The sequence below is a fragment of the Embiotoca jacksoni genome, unplaced genomic scaffold (assembly GCF_022577435.1).
Source record: "Embiotoca jacksoni isolate LCO1_2020_lvr unplaced genomic scaffold, fEmbJac1.0.p SCAF_3, whole genome shotgun sequence".
NCBI lineage: Eukaryota > Metazoa > Chordata > Actinopteri > Embiotocidae > Embiotoca > Embiotoca jacksoni.
Window position 1 is genome coordinate 21,916,618 of NW_027185381.1, and position 22,782 is coordinate 21,939,399.

The following is a 22,782-nucleotide window of genomic DNA, read 5'->3' on the forward strand; positions in this document are numbered from 1 at the left end:
GTGATTGATCGCTCTCTTCTTTTTTTTAAAAATCTGATTTCAGAGTAACGTCAATGAGCAGTAAAACAATCACAGAACAAATAACATTCCAAGAATTCTGCATTTATAACAGTTATAGTAAAGATATTGTCAGATATAAGCAAAATTGGTTGAAAAATAGGTCTAACAAATGGTTGCAGCAGGCAACAGTTCTTCAAAGAAAGAGGCAGGAGTTCTGATGGTTTGCTTCTCATGAGGCCAACAATGCAAAAACCTTCAAACCACTTTGGCTGAACAACTTAGCCAGAAAGAAGCTAATACACCAAGTTTCTTAAACAATATATACAACAATAAAGGTAGAAAACACTGTCGACCAACAAACAATCACTTTTTTTTAAAGGATTTCATGGTGCAGGAACGGGAACTTAACCTCGCTTTGCACTAAGTAGAAAATCCTCCTCCTCTCATGCCTGCTGACAACAAACCGTTTCCTCCATAAAGGAATATTCATTGTTTATTGATAGCTATATGTAGCAATAATACATAAGCACATAGCATCACACCTACACACCTATATTTGGTTGATTCCTAAAGCCTATCGAGTGGGCTTAATACCTTTCCCTCAGAAAAGTGAGGTTTTATTATGGACTTCCTACTTCATCAATAGCTAAATATTTAAACCTGCTTTTCTCAATTCTGTTTCCAGGATAGGCACCACAAAACAGATAAGCCTTGGTATTATCCCAGTGGTCCTGTTTCACAACACTAAGTCTACAGTTAAGCAATCCTGAGAACATTAGAGAACCAAATGTGAGCTACGTACGTTAGATACATTTTCATAAAACTTTCAGACATTCACTACCTCCTCAGAATGAATTGTATTGGCTAACAAGTGATCCATTGACTTTTCATTCACTCTGAGCACAGCTTTACAAAGACTTATATTCGGCGTCCATACACAGCCATACCGTGCATTAAGATAACATGGATTGGGCAGTTTATATTTTTTTTAAAGGAAATAATTATTGTTTTAATTCCCAACACTAAGGCCCCAGGAAATGTATAAGGAAATGTATAACAGGTGTATAAGGGTCTGTATCAAACACTTCATGAAACAGAGCCCTCTCCTCCCCTTTGGCTGCTCCTGCATGACACTGGTAAATACCTCCCGTATCCAGCCAACATGTGCAGCATACTCTGGATAAACAGGCAGTCATTGTGTTGACTATGATTCATAGTTTTTTCCGACGGAGGTACTGAGTGGTGGCAGCACTACATGCAGCCCAAGTCCTATAGTGGCACTCAGTAGGCCTCCCTGCTAGCCTGCTTGGCTGCTCAACTGCTGGCAGTGGTTGCTGTGTGGGACCTGTCCAGCAGTGGGACCTCATCCAGGTTAAAAAACTCTCTCAAGCAGTAAGCATACAGAAGCTGTAGACCAGCTCTCTGGACACCTTGGCATCCCTACAATCCTAACATTATGCCTCATTGCTGTGCACCGCAGTGATTCAGCAGATATCAAGCAGCTTTCACCTCATGCTCCAAAGTTAACTATCATGCAAGGGAACAAGCTCTGCTTCATTGCCCCAAGAGTGCCACTCAGAGTGACCTACTCTGATGTCACTATATTTAAATACCTCTCCAGGTCAGCGTGAGCCACATTAAAGGCAATAATACAACCACTGTCATTTTGCTCTTGAAAATGGTCGTGACCTGATTCTCTAAATGCCAACAAAGTCCTCAGGCAGGGAGGAGGGTAATTTTCCCCTATGAGCCATGTGTTGAGAGGTGTACTCACTCAGGATGAGGCAGGACTCCTTTGGAGTTTCAAGTACTTTGAGCACATGGCAGAGCACAAGGGACCAGACCTTCGAGCTGAGAAAATAAGATTCCATCCCTCTGGACTGACCACACTCATTTGGTAATGCAAATGTATTCAAGCAATGAAAACCTGCTAATGCCATATTGCCAGTAAGATAAAGACTCCATCTGTGTTTTTTTTCATTGTGTGATGCCATGTATATGTTTTTAAATACAAAAAAAAGACTGCATGAGGATTTAACATGGTTGGGATTTGTTGATAAAATTGTATAATTAATGAGGCAGATTTATTGAGTTCACATAGAACAAATGACAGTTCCGGGAACCCTGACACTGAAATTCCCTGTCATCATATTTGGAAATGATGGGGCTCTCCTTCTCACTACAAGCCATTTGCATAGCATGACAAATAATTTACACAGACTTTGGTTGTCTGGAGGCAAATTGCTTGAGTTTGACAATCTATCGTCATAAACATGCAGCCTTCATTTAGATTTGTTGAAGTTTTGGTTTCATTGCTGTTCCCTGAATGGAATGGTCTCACATCAGTGCATACATTACATTACACTCGAATTGCTGTCAGTCACCTGACGCCAGGGAGAAAGAGCAGGTTCTGCCGGGAATTAATCACTCAGAAACATGACTCCTTACAATCTTATAGTTACATGCACGCCTTCTCATTTTTTGGAGATCCGGGAAGCATTTGATTTCGAATAAAGTTTGGCACTGTGAAGTGAGTGACTGGTAAAACCAGCTATAACTGAAATTAGCATTGTCCTTAAGAACAGAATGATCTGTCATCTCATTTATATTAATTAGGGTTTGATTGAGGGTTGCTGAAAATATTATGCTAATACTTTGCACTTCCCAATTCTTTCTGGGTGAGCTGTTGTGATTCCTCTAATTAATTAGCATCTTGTGTCCTGAGCCTACTATTGCTCATACTAAAAACAAATTCTCCTTGGGGCTGGAAAACATTATCACTAATAACTGGTGTGTCATGTTAAAACACACAATACAGTCAAATTATTATATATTTGACATATGGCTTCCTTACATAATATACGTTTCAGGGTAGGCTGTAATGAAGCGAATAAAGGTTTCAATCTTGATGCAAAGGTTTGAACTAAATGTGCTTCTTTACCATGTAATGGAAATCCCTTGCAGAGATAAGTGGCATGGCAGGAAAAGCCGCTGAAGAACTGCTTTTTTGTTAACTGAAGTGATGACCGGGCAACCAGCATTGAGAGCAACGAGGGAATGCCAGTGTGCATGGTGTAAAGCTGACATACGTGAGGTGATGCAAGTCTATGCAAAGCCTTATTAGTAAAAAAACAAAGAACCACCTTAAAATCAGCTCCAGCTTGTGAAGAAAGGCCAGAATGAGTGTAAAAATGTTTTTGAGATTCTGGCTGAATCTAAACAAGCTAAACTTTCCACAGTAAAACTGGGAAGACCAGAGAAATGAACATTAGGAAACTGGAAGACACGCATGCATGGATTATAGTTTCAACATCACACCGAGATAGAACAGAAGGTGCCAATATTACTAAGATGAAAAAAATGCTGTCTGAGCTTTCAGAAATATTACAGCCGTCAATGTTAATGCTCAAATTGATGTACGACTGGATCGAAAGTCAGATTGAAATTTATAGGAAGTACATTGTCACGTCTGTGGGTCAGTTTTACGCCGTAGTTTATGTACTTACAGTATAGTTGTGCAGGAAAAGTATAAAAAAAAAAAAAAAAACGGGGAAAAAATGTGGCTTTGTTTTTAAAATAGATTTTCTTGTGTTCACAGGCTCTGACTTGCTTGTCTGGGTAACGATGAGATGTACCACATTACCGCAGTGCTGCAGGAGAATGTGTTTAACCTAACAGATGGGTTAGGCTCTTACAGGTTTCTTTGTTTAAAACGAGTTAGAAGGAAACATTAAAGAATTAGCTGCAGATTGTGTTGTGAACCCAGTCATGCAGCTAATGTTTGTTTTGCTTTTTAAGCTAGCTAGTGGGACAGCCTCTCTGTTTTGTTTCCCCTACTGTTGCAGTGTTCGCTGTTCAGAGCTGCAAGCCAATGAGAGATTAATCAGCAGAATGGAACCCATCTGGATTCAGTGTTCCCCTCACATAAAAGCCCAGGAAGCAGCCAATTCCTTTGCAATTTTTCTCAAGAACATCTCTGGGTTGTGGTTTTTTGGTTCTTTTCTTCTTCTTTTTTTTTTTACAACACACCATTCATGCAGTACATTTTCTCTCATCTATGTTACCGACAGTCTAAGTACTTCGCACAACCTTGTCTGGATGTGTTTTCATTATTTTTGTTCTAAATAAATTACCTGATTGTGTAGTATACCCGTGCGTTTCCTGTTTTTGTTGTTGTCTTTGTCTAAGAGCCGGGCTGTGACAAATGGTGTCCCAGACGGTACTCCCACCGTTCAACTGCAATCCGGGCAAGAAACAAGTTAAAAAAAATAAATCAAGCAAACCATAAATCTAGCAGTTTTAATACTTTTTAATATTTATATTAATATAATTTATTATATTTAATATTTTAATATTAATTGTAGCTTTGAAATGTGAATTATGCTCTTGTCAATAAGAAATAAACTGTTACAACTGTCCTGCAAGACCACTCTGGACTGCCCTCAAAACAGCGACCTTCAAACTTAAATTTTCTTCTCCAGGAGATAAAGGGGAAAGACAGAAGGGGAAAGACAGAAGAGCGAAGTAAAAGACCAGTGGCAATAGAAAAGGCAAAACATTAAGAGTATTCGGCTGTAGACCAAAAGTCTGAACTGTATATACTTCTGATCCTCATGGGTATGTTTGATAGATATATTAACAGGAACAAAGAAAAGGCAGTGTCATTACAGCACCGTAGGAAATGTATACCAGAATTTTTATGAAATTATAAGTGGCAAATTATAAATCAAACAATTTCCCCATTATTGATACAGTGTTGTGTGGCCTATAATGCAAACAAAAAACACCCTTATTTTCAGGAAAGATTGACTAACATAAATTCATTAAAATGTATTGGTAATTCCCAGTAATAACCAACTTCGATTGTGGTTTGATTGACTTTACAAACATCTCCTTTATAAAAGTCTGAGGAAATTATATTTTGGGCTGCAACAGATTATGTCAATACCACGAGTACTTACTTTGACAAGCTGGCAGCAAAGCTGAGTAGCTTTGGCAGCACTGCATTCAGCTTTCTTACTACAACTATTGCTATATTAGTGAATTCAACAATTTAACTTTAATAAGGTTACCATATTAAATATTTTGTTGCGAATCCCTTGCAGTCAACTAATAGCTTGCGTCTATAACACACAGACATCAGCAGACACTTATTTCCTGACAATGTTCTGCTAGGCTGAATTCCACATCGCATCTGGCATATTTCAGATGCTTCTGGCCTTAATTTTGTTCTCAAGCAAGTAAATTAAAAGCACATGATCAAATGGCTAAAGGTCAGATGACTATTATTGTCTCTCAAGGACATTTCACTTTTTGGCCATAAAAATGCTCATTGGCTGCCTAATTTGCATATTTACAGTAAGAGTCACCCTGCTTTTTAATATGTAAGGTTGGAGGTCTAATGAAGGTATAAAAAAGAATACAATTATGGCATTGGTTATGGATGACAACAACCATTTAGAAAACAAAAAGTCGGCACTTTGTCTCCATTTTCAATTCAGTGAGCTGGAGAAGAACAAAACAACATAAAACAGATCACTGTCCTAACACTTTGTGACTGCACTGTATGTAAATGCAGCCAGATCTCATGGTATAACATTCATTTCTATTTTGGTGTATTCCAAATTAAGATTAATAAAGACAACTGTTGGTCATTAGAGCTGCGTTGGTGTTTGAAAAGGTAAATCATTGCAACTGACCACAATGAAACATCCTCAGTTCACAAAACGCTGGAAAACATACCAGCTCCACGAAGAGCAGAGGAGAGGAGGCTTCATTAATATTACTTATTTATCACTCTCTGCTTTTGCAGTAACATTCATGTGAGTTTTATGAACACATAAGAGAGGGCAAAAATTAATTACTATGCAAATAGAATGCAATGTTTCCTCCCTTTTAATGCAGTTTACTTGGGTGTTTATGAAACCGTACCACACCCTCTTGGAAAAGGAAGAGTCCATTCTCTCATGTATCAATTACTCTGTATAACCACTAGCCTGGAATACTTCCTTGGACAGCAAGAAATACAAGATATAATTCAATGTCTGGACTGATCAAAGAGTTTACCTGCAAAGTGCCTTATAAATCAGTTATTATCTACCAACAGAAGTCCTGGCACAGGAAAATAAATGCCGCCATAAAATCTTTAAAAAGCATGGAAATATGCTCCCACTGTGCAGTCACAAACAAAAATATATCTGCACCCAGAACAAAACCACAAAGATTAATCTACATTGCATCGCATGTATGAGAGACTGATGACAAAGACGCAGAGGCAAGTGATAAAAGTCTGAGAACTGTGCCTGCCTGGTAAAAAATGAAAAGCTAGCAGCATTACAAAATTATCTTTGAGGACATCTCATCCATTTACTTCACCTCCATCTCCCCAGAGGAAGGAGGCGGCATGTGAAAAGGAAAGCAAGGGCCTCGGGGAAAGGAGGTCAGAGGTTTAAGAATACCCATCGGCTCGACATTAGAGACAAAGAGATTTTAAAATCAGCTTCAGTTGCTGTAGCATTACAGACTGTCAGATGTTATTTTATTTTGGTGACATAATGGAGCAATTTCTTTCAATTTTGATGTACAATGTCCACCTATCAGTAACCACCATGAACCCATGACAGAGTCTAAACTCTGGAGCAGTGCAGGAAAACAGCTATCTGCTGACTTTTGCAGGCGGCATTCATGTAAGTCCTAAACTACCTTTTCAGACTGAAAGATGAAGATTGAGTTTTCTCCTCTGAGAAATAGTGTGGGCCAATTGTCGATTCATCGCTCGCCGTGACTGCAGCACAGGGTAAGACTGAATGAGAAAACAGTGAAAAGGAAACACACAAACACACAGACAGAAGTAGCAGAGTGCGCGATGCAAAGTGAAGAAACGCGGGAGAAAAAGCAATTTTTGGCAGAACTTGCATGCACAATCTTCTCGGGTGAAAGCAATAGCTATATAACTTTGAATGAGAAGAGGACCAGGAGTGAGAGAGAAAAATGCTTTTAGGGCAAGAGAAAGTTTGAAAAGAATCTCACAGGACTCTTTCACTTCTAATATTTCGTGCAGCAGGAGATGCCCTCATGATGATAGAGACTGCAATGATTTCGTTGATCTGATTAAAGAAGAAAAGGGTGCATTTAGCCACTGAAACCCTTTAACCTGGTGAGGCATTAAACTAATGAAACAGCCCTGCTCTGAATACGGGATATCTAATTCTGCAACAGAACAATCGAGAGCTGCTCTCACAAAACGCCGCTGCAAGGCTGGCTGTCTGCTTCTGAGTCAGCCAATGAGGGTAGCACCGTCTGATCTTAACTGCAGAGCAGTCACTGATTGGCTGACTGCTGAGGAGACTGGCGGCAGGCCTGCTGAGAGCACTGAGGGGAGAGCAGGTGTGTGTGTGTGTGTGGCGGGTGTGTGAGTTCAGTGCGAGTGCGGAGCTGGTAGGTGGTCAAGATTCAGAAAACTGCGGAATCATAACAGCTCAGGCTCCGAACACATACCGGGGCTCTGTGTTTGTGTGTGAGACAGACAAGCAATTACTGTAGAAAGCTCTTTTATAGAAGAGAAATATACACTTTAGGCCTCACGCAACATTGCTGTCTTTAAGTGGGGTGTACAAGTGCTTTAAGAGAACTAGTCGCAACTTTCCATACTTATTATTTTCTGTAAGGTGCAAAAATTCACAAACGGTCTATTGTACAAATGTACTAGTCATTTTGAATTAATAATGCCTTAAAGGGGCCCTTCATTGCTTTTACAGACAAAGGTCAGCTTGTCACTTACAATCTAACTCAGCCAAAGATGACCTCTTTGCCTTTGGAGGGAGCTTTTTAAAGTTTGCTGAAATAACCTTGATGATGTTGTTGGGGTTTTTCTTTAGCTGAGTTTGGGACACTCATACATGGGGAAAAATGAGGATATCGCTCTGCTGCTTGGCTTCTGACTATTCTTTTTAGTTGTACTAGCAGTGTGGCTGCATGAAAGTGTCAGTCGGCTGGTTGGTCAAGTAGACTTAAATCACTATGAGGTGAGTTTCCACTAAAACTCATAATGATTCATAATCCCCTTTTGGTGCCCCCACATAAGGTTTTGAGGTTGTTTTACCAATTATCAGGTGGACTGCTAGGAAATTTGGTACAGATGCTCATGCCCCCTCAAGATAAACTGTAATTATTTATGTCAGGGGTCTAAATTTTTCTATACTTTTTCATCAAAATTCCTGGGAAAATTCCTGATGATGTTCCTATCAGACTCAAATGTGGGTTACAGATATCAAATAAAAATAAAAAGAAGTGCCTAAAATAAACTTCATTCACCTCATCACTATCACCATGGGTTGTTAAAGTACTGCTGTACTTTATTTTGCCATGCCAACATCTAGTCCATGTGAGAGAAAAATGTTTAGCTGCCTCATGGTCCTTATTCATCCTCTGTAGTTTCCATCCATGTAACATCACCTGCTGAATGTTTTCTCATTAATCTCCATCAATGTCACATCCTCCTGACCACCTTCCATCAAAGTTTTTTTTTAGCACTTCACTCAAAGTAAAACAACCCCCCCCCCCTTCTTAAAATCTGTCACAACACATCACTACTCGGATAGCACTGCTGCTGTTGCAGCTCCATTTATCTTTTATGTTTCTTGTCCCATTTGTCAACTGACATAATTTTCTGATTTTCAACAGCAAAATTCCTTTATGAAACATTATTTGTGAATGAAATCTTGCCCACAAAGGCAGCTGAACAGACAGTGTTATATGGCAATTTTGAAGACCTGATTACTTCAGTGTTCAATTTTTGGTGTTTTGGGGAATCCAACATGCAACACTTATATGAGCAACCGTACAGGAAATAAGAAAGATGTAGAATCAACTTATTCAACTAGTGACCCACGGGCAGGACATGGCCCTGTTGAAATTCCTCTATGGCTCGCAGGAGACAGCTCAGATCAGATCAGAGACAGATCAGGCTGAACCATAGACATAATAAGGATGTGGGCAAGTATGGATGGTCATCTTGAGTCATACATGATCTAGGTGGGTAACCTTGGCAACAGGATTGAAACTGAAAGGATCACGGTGTGTGTGTGTGTGTGTGTATTGTGTGTGTGTGTGTGTGTATTGTGTGTATTAGCGACAGCATGTACTGTTATTGACAGCTAATGGATTACACCCGGCTCCACACCTGCCATTACGTCGCTCAGTCAAGCCTCATGCTGCACTCGGTGTTGGCGGGCCACAGAGAAACTCACAATACTCGGTGAAAGAAAGGGGATGCATGCGACTAGTTTATTCCATTCAGGTAATATCTCTATAAACAATATGCTGTAAAAATATTTGCAGTGATTAATTGACAAAGTATTCTGTAGGGCCCACGAGCCCCCAGTGGTTTTTCTATTTGGCCCACTTGCTATTGTAGTTGAATAGCCCTGATTTTGAATATGAATGTGAAGAAGCTCTGAACACAATTTGTGAACAGCTTTCTCAACCCTCTCTGATTGCTCTGCTTTCCCCCTTTTTGTTCTGTCTTTATTGATGTTTTCAGACTGTTGCTGATGTTTTTAACATCACAATGTAATTTCTAAAACTCTGTCCATGTTTTGTTGTAAACCCCACAAACATGGGATGAAAGCCATCCAGAAGGATGAAAGCAAACAGCACAGTCACACTTGGAATCACAGAAAGTTATACAAACAATATTTGCACAACCCCAGTTAATTTGTTTCACCATTATAGCAGTTTAAAGTAAATCAATCTGCATTCTGTCTATAGAGGTCTACTGAACCATGGAGGCAATGGACCAGTGTTAATGAAATGCTATTAGCAGCATTCTCTGTTAAACAGTACAGGCCAAATCAATTTAGAGCAGTTTATTCCATGCGCCCAAGGCTTTGTGTTTAATCCACTGCCAAAACTGCTGCACCCTCTGCTTGTTACAGATTTTCAGCTACTTGTACTTCTGTGGGCTACTACTCACTGGGCTAACAACAACCACAGGAGTGTTGTGGAAGTTATTCTGCAATCCACAGAGAGGGAACAAACTCTCATCAAGCATACTAATGACACGAGAGACTGAGAATAATCAGTTTGTTTTTTTTAAATTAACTCGTGCTTTTTTTATATATAAAAAAACTGCATAAAAAAAAAATCCTTCCATTCTCCTTGGGAGGTGAAAGAGTTGCTGTGTTAAAACATTAATTCGTAGAACATCAGTTCCCATCAAGATATCTCAACGGTACGGGAGACTAGAGGAGACGAGAACAAAGTGCTCTCGGACGTGCTGCAGACACAGAGCTGGTGCATATATGGAAACCAGCTGGACACATCTGAGCACCGCCACTGATCTCTAGCTGCTAAGTCAATCTGAAAGTCAAACACATTCACTCCTTGCTCTTAAATACTAATAAAGCAAAGGTCATCTGCTGAAACTATTCCCCCTGCTGCATCTATAATGCATTTTGCACGCGTCTGTGCACGTGCCTCATCGGTTTAAACAGCACACAAATCACTACACATGCAGGTGTGGCCATCACTGCACGTTACTGATTGCAAGTAAATAAGCCTGGTCGAGTACTGTAACAGAAGAGGCATGACTCTCATCAAGATGTCTGGCTGTGCAGTGCAAAGACCACACCGAGTCTGGACCGAAGCCACTGAGCAGGTAGAGGCCATAAATCACTGCTCAGTCAGGCCAGGGACAGACGTAGACACAGACAGCGTCCGCCTGCTGTCACGTTACCCAGAACCCCCCTCACAAGTGCTTATAGCTTCACACATGTCACATCGCACACACACACACACACACACACACACACACACACACACACACACACACACACACACACACACACACACACACACACACACACACACACACGTGCGCACACGATGCTGTGGTCAACAAGGATCACACCTCGTCCACTGGGCCTGAATAGAAAAAAATAATATTTTATGGGCCTAATGCAGACGTCAAGGGCATTGTAGTTTTGATTTACCGTGGCCCTGTGGCCAGATTGTGATGTATTGTGGAGGCGCTGTGTTTTACATTGTGATGAATATTGTTGGGTGCAGGACCAGATAAATTCTAAAGACACTTTAGGGGGTGCTAGATGCCAGGTGCACAGGCTTGAAGGTTGCAAGGGAGAAGTCGAGCCATTATTTATAGAAATACCACGGCTTTGGCTTTTTATTTTTTTATGTATTCTTTAGCAAGCCATGAGTCAAATATTTACACATCTAAAAAAAAGGAAAAAAAAAAAAGGCGAGGCAGACTTTTTATGGTGATATAATTTGAAAGAGGAAAATCATAAGCCCACCTGGAAGGCAGAATTACATGATTTGAGAGAGTTGGAAGCTAACAAAAAAACAAATCTCAATGGATTTCTCATGGCCAGCTGGGGTTTCAATTCCAATTTATGTGTCAGCTCATGGTATATAGAGCACATACACACCCAAAACTCGAAAGAAAAAAAGTATGGTACTCTCCAATTGGCTTTTTGTCTTTTTCCTCTTTCAGTTTTCATCCCACTTTTCATCCTGCGGTATAGCCCTTTCATATCTCCCCTTTCTGTCTTTCTCCCCACCAGCTCTAAGGGGGCACGAACACAAACAAACGCATTGGTATGACTGATGCTTTGCCCACTCGCAGGAGGTGATGAAAGAATCTTGATGTGTTATGCACTGGAGATGGAGCGGTGGCTGCATCATAAATCGAAATAACTAAAGATTCTGTAAGGAATGCGAAACACATGACTGACGTGACTGCACAGCACAGGAATCATTTTACATGTATAATAAATCATGCATCATACTGCAGGGAAAGTTAGGCTGCAGTGAACCGTGAACGCCGTGCTTCTTGTGACACGCAGGTATCGGCTCAGTAATGCATAGCAGCTTTGAGCCTGTTTATGTAGAGGAAGGATTGTTGTCAGAAGGAGATGATGACAGCGCTTCCAGTTTAATGTCATAACATGCGGTAATCCTCTTACGGCTGGGATAGTAGACGATCCTCCAGACAAAGGGAGCCTTAAAATGGACAAGCAAGCAAAGCTCACCACACCTTATCCCCATCGCTGGAAGTCTTTCTTCTCTAATGGGGGCAGCGGAGAAATAACACAAAAAACACATTACATATGTCGTGTATTATAAACTGTATACTGTACAGCAGGTAATGTGCAGCGACGGGAAATGCTGACCAACTCTGTCAACAAGCATAATCTCCCTATTTATAACCAGACTGTACAATCCATGTCTCTGGTGCTGAGAGGGCCTGGCAGACACCTATAAGTGGAAAGAGACTCCCATGGGCCTACATGGCCTCAGATGGATATAAAAGTATCCCAAAGAAACACACCCATATTCTGCATCTCATAATTCCTGCACAGACCCGCAGTTAACGTTTGCCTTTTTATTGGCAGTATCTTTCTCTAACCTTAACCTTAAGTGTTTTGTTGCCAGACAGTGTTGTAGTGTGTTTACAAAACACATCATTCAAAAGGGCAAATTCAACATCACATTTTTACACCCAAACAGCCGATGTATCAACTGTACAGATGTTGGCTGTGAGCTAGCTGGAAACAGATGCAGCGACAGTGTGTGCAGGAGTGTGTGTGTGTGTGTGTGTGTGTGTGTGTGTGTGTGTGTGTGTGTGGTAGCTCAGCCGCTGTCTGGTTTCAGGACTAACTGGGGTCACATTTGTAAAGCAGATTCACAGCCTTAGGATGATTATGAATTTGTTGCTCATTTAAAAAAAAAAAAAGATCAACTGCAGATACATCTTTGCATCAGTTTATGCTGCCATGAATGAATATGCATCTAATGTGTCTTTTAACTGATTTTGGATGAAATAATGTTGACTCGAAAATTCTTGTTAAAAAAACAAAAACAAAAAAAAACATCTGGGTTTTTTCAGAATCATCCAATATGAAAGCTCCTGTCTGATTTGAAACCGGAGGCCATAACAACACTCAATCTATGCAGACCTTTTATTTACCTCATTGATGTACATAGAACATACAGCAACCAGGTCAGCCTCCTTTTGTCCCACACTTTGGTTTTGAGGTGAAAGGTCGCCTCTGATCTCTGTTGATCCTTGGCATTAGTGGTGACATTCAACAGCATCACTAAAAACAACCCATCTGTCTGTCTACATGGGATATATGCAGACCTCTGGGATTCAGAGCATGATAGCTTCACATCTACAAGCCCCCCACTTCTGCCCCAGCACGCACATGCACACACGCGCACACACACACACACACACACACACACACACACACACACACACACACACACACACACACTCACACCGGTGAGAGATTAAACCAGCGCTCAGACCTATATCACCACATAATCCGATATTTAAAAGAATTTCATCATATCAAATCTCAACAGTGTCAACATTCTCATCAGGATGACATTTCATGAAAGGAATCACCGAGATTATATCGGTTAAACAGAATATTACATTTATATATACAATGCTGATGCAGGTAAACTTGTGCTAGCATTGCGATAAATATACGAATATGGTTTCTGTTGTCAAAGGATTAAAGTGGAGATGAGTGTGAAATCCCGAAAAGGAAACGGAGGAAAACGAACGTGGAGTGAAGCTTTTGATGCAGACCGGCTTACAGGAACAATTTACAGGGAATAGATATTAATCACATTGTAAAGGATGAATTGTCATATGTTCTTATATATACGCCAGGAGGAACAGACACACACACAAAAAAATAGACAGTATGCCATGAGGGTTTGACAGAGGGCACTTACAGAGAAAAAAAAATAAAATCCCCCGGCTCAATGGCTCGAAATCTCGTTTTAATCCTTACTCACCCTTCCAGCCATGCACATTAAACACCACTCTCCATCTCACACACACACACACACACACACACACACACACACACACACACACACACACACACACACACACACACACACACACACACACAAACAGTTGACAGCACACAGACACTGCCCTATCACCTCACCATGGCAACACAGATCTGTTTAGACACCAAGAAACTTCCCCTTTCTCCTACACGCACACGCACGCACACACACACACACACACACACATACACACACACACACACACACACACACACACACACACACACCTGCTTAAAGGCCGCCACCCTCAACTACATCATCTACAAAACTTATAAAAATGACATTAAACCTGACACGAAAGAACCCATGAGTACACTTGCCTCATGCCTCGTCATTACTGTTTGAAAACACTATTTCAAGATCATTTCCACCGGGATTGGTGAACAGAATCAATAAAAAAAAAAAAAAAAAAAAAAAAAGTGGACTAAAAGGAGGAGAAAACACTTGTGTGTTGCAAACAGGTTGTTTCCATTTGGAAGATCTGAGGATTTTTTTTTTTAACAACTTTTCCTTTTTCTTCTTATTCCCTTATAGCCTTGCAGTACGGTGTTTCATGGCATTTATAGCTCTTTCAAATCCAGTGTGACTTGATGTTACATTACTACTTCTAATTGGTTCTACTTATAAACTGTCAGCTGCTTGCCTCTGAAAATACCACAGTACATAAATTTGGCTTTGAGATACACAGGTTTTCTCAAGAGAAGTGAAATAAATACATACAAAAAAAAGGTGAAAGAAATTGAATCTTACTTCAAAATCAAATCAGCTCATTTCAAGCACTTGCACTTGACATGTTTTGTCATTTCAGTTGCAATCAACTGGCCTGCTTGATTTTGCATTAAGAAATTGCTTGTGAAATTACTGAAAGAAAAATTAAGTTGCATTTGAAGCAGTGTTCTCTATTCAACCCACATGCGCAGCTTTCAACCACAAACCCATTTTCATGAGCGAGCACATTATGAAACTAAATTATCTTAAAGTGTATGAATCACACAAAATGATTTAAGGGTTGTACAAATCTTGTACAACATCTTTTCCCAAAAGCTTGAGCTGGTATAAAAAGTAATGTTATTATAAAGTTTTATTCTTCAATCAATACTCAGAAATACAAGTCTGTGACAAACAACACTATCTGTGTCATCGTTGTTGATGCCTTGGTGGTTATTGAAGCCCCGGCAAAGGGCTCTTGCTCATCTCAGCCTTGTTTTCAGTCGATACCTCCCTGCAAGAGATGCTTTTGCTTCAGCAACCTAGTGTGTAAAATGTGTTAAAAGAAAGCGAGATTTCCTTATCAGTCTCTTCTTCGCATAACGACAGACTGTATCTGGCAGGGTTATTTGCAGACACGTACTTTTTTTAAAAAATTTTTTTTAACTTCAGCTAATTAGGTGATTAGCCACGACAGCGGGAGGCATGAATTATAGGCTGCCACTTCTTAGGGAAAGATGACATGTAAATTGAAGTCGGCGGAAAGAATATAAAATACAACCTGCATGGGATTATAGGCATGCAGGATAATACACATTCAGTCGTCACTTGAAGTGTTATTAGGGTGGGATGTAAACAGTCGAAATTTATTGAGTTACAGTATTCAGGCACATCCGTCTATGGATACATCATTTACATGAGGAATGGAAAACAATGACTCATACAAAGCACCTTAATTCTCCAAAACCTTAGCTGAAGTTAAATTGAACCTTTACTGAGTTTTCATCCAAAATCCATTGTTAAAAAAGTGCCACTTTAACAAATAATTGACACAATAAAAGTCACGATATTTCACGAGGATACTGAATAATTGCTGTATTTTTTTGCACTGACGCAGTGATACAATTCTGAGGCTCAGAAAGTACTCTGGTTTTTATTTTTCTGACATTTTATTTCAGAATAGATATGAAAGTAGCAACCTAATAAAATAAAACCCGGGATTTCTAGATGACTTTGAAATGTTTCTTTATTAAAAATAAGACAACTTTGTGCTACTAAAATGTAACTGTTTATGTTGTTGTTTATGTGACTTTCTTTAATGCTGTTTCAGGTCAGCTTAACAAAATTGCAGTTATTACCAGGTGCTAACAACATACCTCCTTTAGACAGTAATTTACGCTCATCAACGGAGCCCAGCACAAAAGCCACAGTGTCAGCGCACAGACAGGTCATTTATCCATTAGCAGGGATGAAAAGGTAACAGATAAACAAATACAGATGGGCCTTTGTCTATCCATTATCGGCACTCCTGTTTTACGAGTGACAGCGGCTCCCACACTCCGATGTTGGTGTCATGAAACATTTAAACCGAAGCCACACAGAGACCCGTCAGCGTGTTAAATGTGTGGTGGGAACAGATTTAGAAGATTTAGAGTAATGGAATAATCACTGTGAAAGAACATGGTGGAGCGGAGTCATGCAAGACAAGTTGTGCCGACCTTGGGTTTTGTCAATACAATCAGCTGTGACTATCTCTTGCCAAAGACACACACACGCACACAGGGCTTGTTGCTTTTCAGACATCTTAAAATCAAAACCAATCTGAGTCATGATAATAATGGATAGATTTTACACCAGAGGCGAATAAAGACAATAACACAGAGGGTGCCAGAAAAAAAAAAAATGAACAGACAAAGATCAAAACCGTAGAGGGACTTAAGATCTTATGCAGAAAAAACGCATGCAAAAAAAAAGAAGCTAAATTCGCACCCTTATCTCATAGCGAGATATTGTAACCTTTGAAGTCATTTTACAGTCATTATGAGTAGAGCTGTGATATGGTCCACACGTGGTTGTGATTTATTATTTGTCCCTAGGGCTATGAGTGTAGAGCAAATACGTGACTGTTTATGTGCATGTAATGCAGCCGATATGTATCGGTGTTGTAAGCTGTAGTGTTGAGTGAATGAGTTGCTGTGTGGAGAGAAGCTGTGAAAAGACAGAGTCACAGTGAGGAGTGTGGAGTGGACAAAGCATGTGGGTGGTCACGGAGGTGAAAAGGTCAGTGGTGAGTGTCGACTTCATCCACGAGTCCTAAAAGAGAATCTGTTTGTCTCAATCAACAACCAGCGTGGAGGAGTGAATGCAGGACAGCTTTACCACTCACGAGGCAGAGCGTAGCTGCAGACACGCTAACACACACACACACACACACACACACGCTATTGTTTTCATGCCTCTTATTTCATGAACTCGGTCTCTTTCTGCCTTTCCTTTCTCATTCTCAGACTTCCTCACTCCCCTCCTCTTTCCCACTCGCTCTCTACTTCTGAGTGGGATTTGTGATCTGAGATCACAGTGGGGCTGTAATGCCCTTCTCAGTGACTGACAGATGATACAGCCTGCCCTTTGGGCTTCAGGCAGAATGGCTACAGATCAATACTCAACCTAGCTGCCTGTCAGCATTCACACAGACACGCACACATGCTTGCACACCTCACATGAACAAGAGTACACACACACACACACACACACACGCACGCACACACACGCACACACACACACACACACACACACACACACACACACACACAGGCATTCACGTGCAAGGCTAGCATCAAAGCCCGTCTGAGTCGGCTGGCATTTACCAGAACAGGACCTGGATGTGTGCAACAGCAGGAGGGGACATTCTTGGGATAGTTCCCAGCCTGGAGGAGCAGCGTGGCTGCAGGATGACAGAGCTCTGGAATTCCGCTCACAATTTCCTCCGGCTCTGCTGGTAGGGTTATATTAAGCAGTTAAAATGGACAAACTGGCTGATTGACTTAACAAAGCCAACAGGTTGAACAAACAATCAAGAGGATGAAGTGACGTATGTGTGTGTGTGTGTGTGTATGTGTGTGTGTGTGTGTGTGTGTGTGTGTGTGTGTGTGTGTGTGTGTGTGTGTGTGTTTATGTGTGTGACAGGGTGACCGTTTAACCCTTGAGGCAGTATTTGTGTGTGGTCATTTGTGATTGGCACCTAATTGTGCTGTGGTGCTAATAGTGATTCTAGTGTGGCTCCATTAGCTGAGAATGTGATGGGCTTTAGTGAAGTTAAAGCTTTAGGCAAGGATTCTTTTTTTTTTTACATAGTATATTACACCTAAGCATCATTAAAACATTATTACATATAACCTTAATCTAAATGTAGCTTGAGTCTACATGCAATGTCAATTATCAAGCAGCTTACGACCGGATATCAAAAAGTTCAGACTGCTCCTGTTGAATGCAAATAGAGTGCAGCACTGTGCAGTGCACAGAGGAGGGCGAAGCTATAACCTTCATCAATAAGTAGCCAAGACCAAGCTGCGTCGCTTGATCAACTTCATCAGCTGAGCAATGCAACTTTGAATACTTAGTCATGAGGGTTCCCACTGATCTGTGCACATGACGGTACAGCCCTCCGTTCACATGCAACAGGAGCAATTTCAGAACCTTTTTATTGCACCTCGTATGCCCTCGGTCACGAGTATTAACTTTGATATTAAACCTGCAATGCAGAACATTTTTATCCCCCTTTTCCCAGTGAGAGTGATTACAAAATCTATAAACATGTGCGTCATTAGCTCTGCCGTAGGCTACTCCGTTGCTACTGTTGCGGCTTTAAAATGGTTGGCGCTAGATTCCATCAGCCGGGGGGAAGGGCACGCCGAAACCTACATTGCTGTGATAGTTTTTTTGTCAGTCAATCAACTGGTTCCTAACTATTTCCCTGCGTGTGATACTAACCCTTCCAAAACATGACAGCCAGTCACAGGCAGAGCATCCCTCTCGCTGATCCAATCTAGCATCAGACATGTAAAATTGTGGATATATTAAATAAAAGATGTCACAACTTCGTACAAAATGATCAGAACATGATCCATTTGATCTGATATTATTTGGAAACTGTAGAGGCACACAATTGAATTATTTTATCAACATTCAAAGTCGCATGCCCTAAACCGGATGTTAGCCGACTCAGCCGGCAGAAGTCTCTGGTGCACATGCTCTGCCACTTTGCGTTCATCAGACCAGCGCAGGAAAGTCACACCAGACAACATGTGTAAAAACTCCGTACACAGGTATTTATCTGATGGCGAAAGGTTTCATCAGCACAGTGTGATGTCTTTGGTTTTGGAGAATAAGATTTAGGAATCTAGTAAAAAGACTGAATGATTAACATGGACTTATATTGCAATAAAGCTGCGGTGAGCTCGTACTCAAGCACAAATCGCCAGAATAATTGCCCTCCTGACTGTGAAAATTAGAAACCTTGTTTCATCAATCTTATGTGCTTTATGTGCAAAGGTTTTTAAATATTTGTATTTCTAAAGAAAAGCTTGTTCATATTTATGTTTTTTTTTTATTGTTTACATTCATTCAAGTGCAAATCATCATATTAGATTGCCATGAAAACCATTTCGTAGAACCTTACCCACAGGCACACATGCAAACAGATGCCTATACATAAATAATGTCACAATATTTATTTTGACAATGAAGTCTGTTGTGTAGGAACCAATTTCATGTCAAATGGAGTCTGTCGGTGACCCAAACTGAATAGCTCATCCTTCCCAAATATACAGTGCATCTCTGCACACTCGCATCACCTCACCAAACAGAACCAATGCATTGACATATGCAAATAAACTGTGTCCAACAGGGAGTTTGTATTGCCATCTTTCTATTGTGTATTGCGTCATTGATCCGGGCAACATAAATAAAAATGAGATATATAAATAATGCAGCTGCAGATTTGACACTCAGAATACCACTGACACCCCCACACTCAAATTGTCTGCTACCTCCCTCTGTCTCAAGCAGGCGGTAATTTATTGTCTCCCCGTGTAGCAGAGTCAATCAATAGCCAATTAAAGACAGGAATATAAGGTCTCCGGTGGCCACCAGTGCATGTGGCGCTGTTTGGCCGGGGAAATGAATATGTAAATGATTCACAGGCAGAGTAGCATCAGTCAGTTTTTTTCACAATAGGGGGGGTATCAATAACAGTCCACACACACACACACACACGCTACCCAAGTATGTTAACCTCCCTTTACTGAGCTGCAAACCCACTATTGGTCATAGAGAACCAGAGGAGTTGTTACCCCAGGCTGGAGGGTTGTAAGATGTGCTGGAGTGTGTCCTTATCTGTCAATAGAACTGAATGATCTGCTACTGGAAGGATAAATCATTCACATACACAAGAAATAATTATGGTTGTCAGGCAACATGTACTCTTTTAAATGTGCCTGTTCCCAAAGACTGTTGTTGTCTTTAGTCTAATTGCACATCTAATCACACTGAACACTAACAGGCCCCATGGCAGCCCCTTCCAGTCTTTTTACTTCTGCACAGAAACTCGCTGTGAAACTCTCCGTGCTGGAAAAGAGACAAGCGGGAAACAGCCAATTCCACAGATAAAGATTATAGAAAAAAAAAAAAAAGAATACACTAGAGATACCAAAGCCAAAGCAGCACAGAAAACAACAAACAAGTGAAAATACAATATTTTCCTGGCAGACAACACTCCAAACATGGAGGACACTGAGGCTGTCATCTGATTCTGCATCATCTTGTAAATATTTTCATATGCATAGACCCTTCAATTAAATCCAAATTATCCTAAAAATGATTTCTAACAATCCTTCGTTCACGATAGAAGTCTTGGTTAAGGTTAAGAATGATATAAAATTGGCCTTATCCCATTTCTATGCTTTAGCAGTTTAGTCTATTAATTTAATTAAAAAAAATGTTGCTTGAACAAGTGTCTGTAATCTGTTGCCAATATGCTCAATTAAAGCAAGAAATCAGAAACAAGATGGCACAATTAACAATATATTGACCCTTCACAGAGAAACACACTTAATCATAAAATGGATTTAATGAATTAAAACTGCAAGCAGTGATATGCGGCTCCCCGACGTGCAGCACGCGAGGGTCCGCATATTCCTGCTTGCAGTTTTAATTTATTTCTGGATCTCGTTCCTTATTCTTCTTAAAAATAAATTGGCTTTTTTTGGCAGCTTTAACATCTTCAAAGACTCATGAAAGTTGGTGCCTGACGCATGTGCAAAGTTTCGTGAGGTTTGGAGCATCGTTTGACCTTAAACATCAACTTCCTGCATCACGGCGAAACATCAAACTTAGCCGCATCGCCCTGGCTATGCTATATATACAATATACAATATACTATATACAAAAAAATACTTCTTTTTTTTAATCACTTTTTGGAGTATGACCTTTTTCTGAACTGACATGTATGCCTCAAGTGGCGATCGAACCCAGTTACTTCTCACTGAGGCAACTGCTCTAACCACTGCGCTACTGTGTCATACGGCATGTCATCCGAAATATGAAAAAAAAAAAAAAAATAGTCATACTATAGCATTAAAATGTATTAATGGGATTTGTATTTTGTATTTTGTTGACCTTTAGTTTGGTGTCAGTATGACTGCATGTACAACGCGAACACGAAACCTGAGACTGTGAGCACTCTGTGAACCATGTAGCTTATCCTTAGAGGGACTCGCCTTAGGGGGATTTAGCCCCCGTGAACCATGTGGCTTACCCTTACAGGGATTTGCCTTAGAGGGACTCACTCCCCTTGAACCGTGCGGCGTAACCTCGCCCTCCAGCCATTTGGCCACGCCCACTCGCAACTGCACTAGAATACAAAATTTTTCGCCGGGACAGTGTACCAACTTTCATGAGTTTTGGTATATGATAAAGCCTCCAAAAATGTAGTTCTTTGCGGACAAAAAAAAAAGGAACGAGAATAATAATCGCTTGAATGATAATTGGGCTTTCGCACCATCGGTGCTCGGGCCATAATAATGTCTAGTTAAAACCATTCAAATGGGAAGCTGGAAGCTCGGACCACTAGAAATATCTGGCAGCTACAATTACAGTTACTATGTAGATTCATCTTTTATATATAAAACATATATGATCAACAAATATAACAATTAATTGGTATGAATTACCCCATTCAGCAGCACCCGTCAAATGTGTACAATCTGAAAGGGGAAGAGGTGTGACTACTTTTACTTTTTGTACAAAGACAATTTAGTGAGCTCAAGTAATTAAAAAAAAAAAAATCTTCACACATTGAATCAGCTGTTACGAATGAACAGCATGTTGCAAAAGGAGGTGAATAAAAACCTGTTAGCAAGTGAGAAACAGTTTGAAAGTAATGGAAAAACATAAAAGTACGAGTTAATGGAATAGCTTAAAGTAATTGCCAAATGTTGGAAAGCTTCTGACACTAGTTTGTGTCAATGCAAACTCGATAAGCTCAACTAAGACAATGCCAGTTCAATGACAATGTTTAAATGGCAGGCAGGACCTAACAGACCAGCAGAATAAGTTTTTGTTAATCCTTAAAGAAGCCTGATCTTGAAGCGACTTCAATGGAAACTTCAATGGAAACTCTTCCAGAAATTGTCTGACACAGCACAGTATTATACTGGTAAGAAGCTATCTCCCATTAATATGCTCACAAACATATAAACATTCGTGATCACACACCCTGCTGAATGTAAAGCCCCGAGCAGGATGCTTGCATTTCTAGGTGACGGAGCTGCAGTGTTTGGGGGAGAGCGCGATGTGCCACACATAAAACCTTGACCCTTCAATCCAAAACCCCCATGAATAATCTCCTGCCATGGAACATTACACTCGATACAGGGCCTCCTGAACACTCATCCCCTCGCATGAATAGCATTGCAGCCTCCCTCACTCTCTGCCCATCTCTGTGTCTCCCTCGCTCTACATTCCTCCTTCTCGGGCTCTGCCACCACAGGCGCCGTCGAAGAGCCTGACAGTTCAGCTCCACTTTGATCTCAAGGCACAGGTTATCTGTTGCCCGGCTAATTTTAGTTAGCCCCTTTAAGCCGCGCTTCTCTTTGAAGCAGGGGTACCGTGAAGGAGGGTGTT

General features: G+C 40.6%; 1 protein-coding gene across 1 annotated transcript in view; it reads right to left on the reverse strand.

The window, feature by feature from the left end:
- Positions 1-22,782, reverse strand: part of tspan9a (tetraspanin 9a) — a 159,641-nt gene that overhangs the window by 92,655 nt on the left and 44,204 nt on the right. The gene's annotated exons all lie outside the window — the stretch shown is intronic.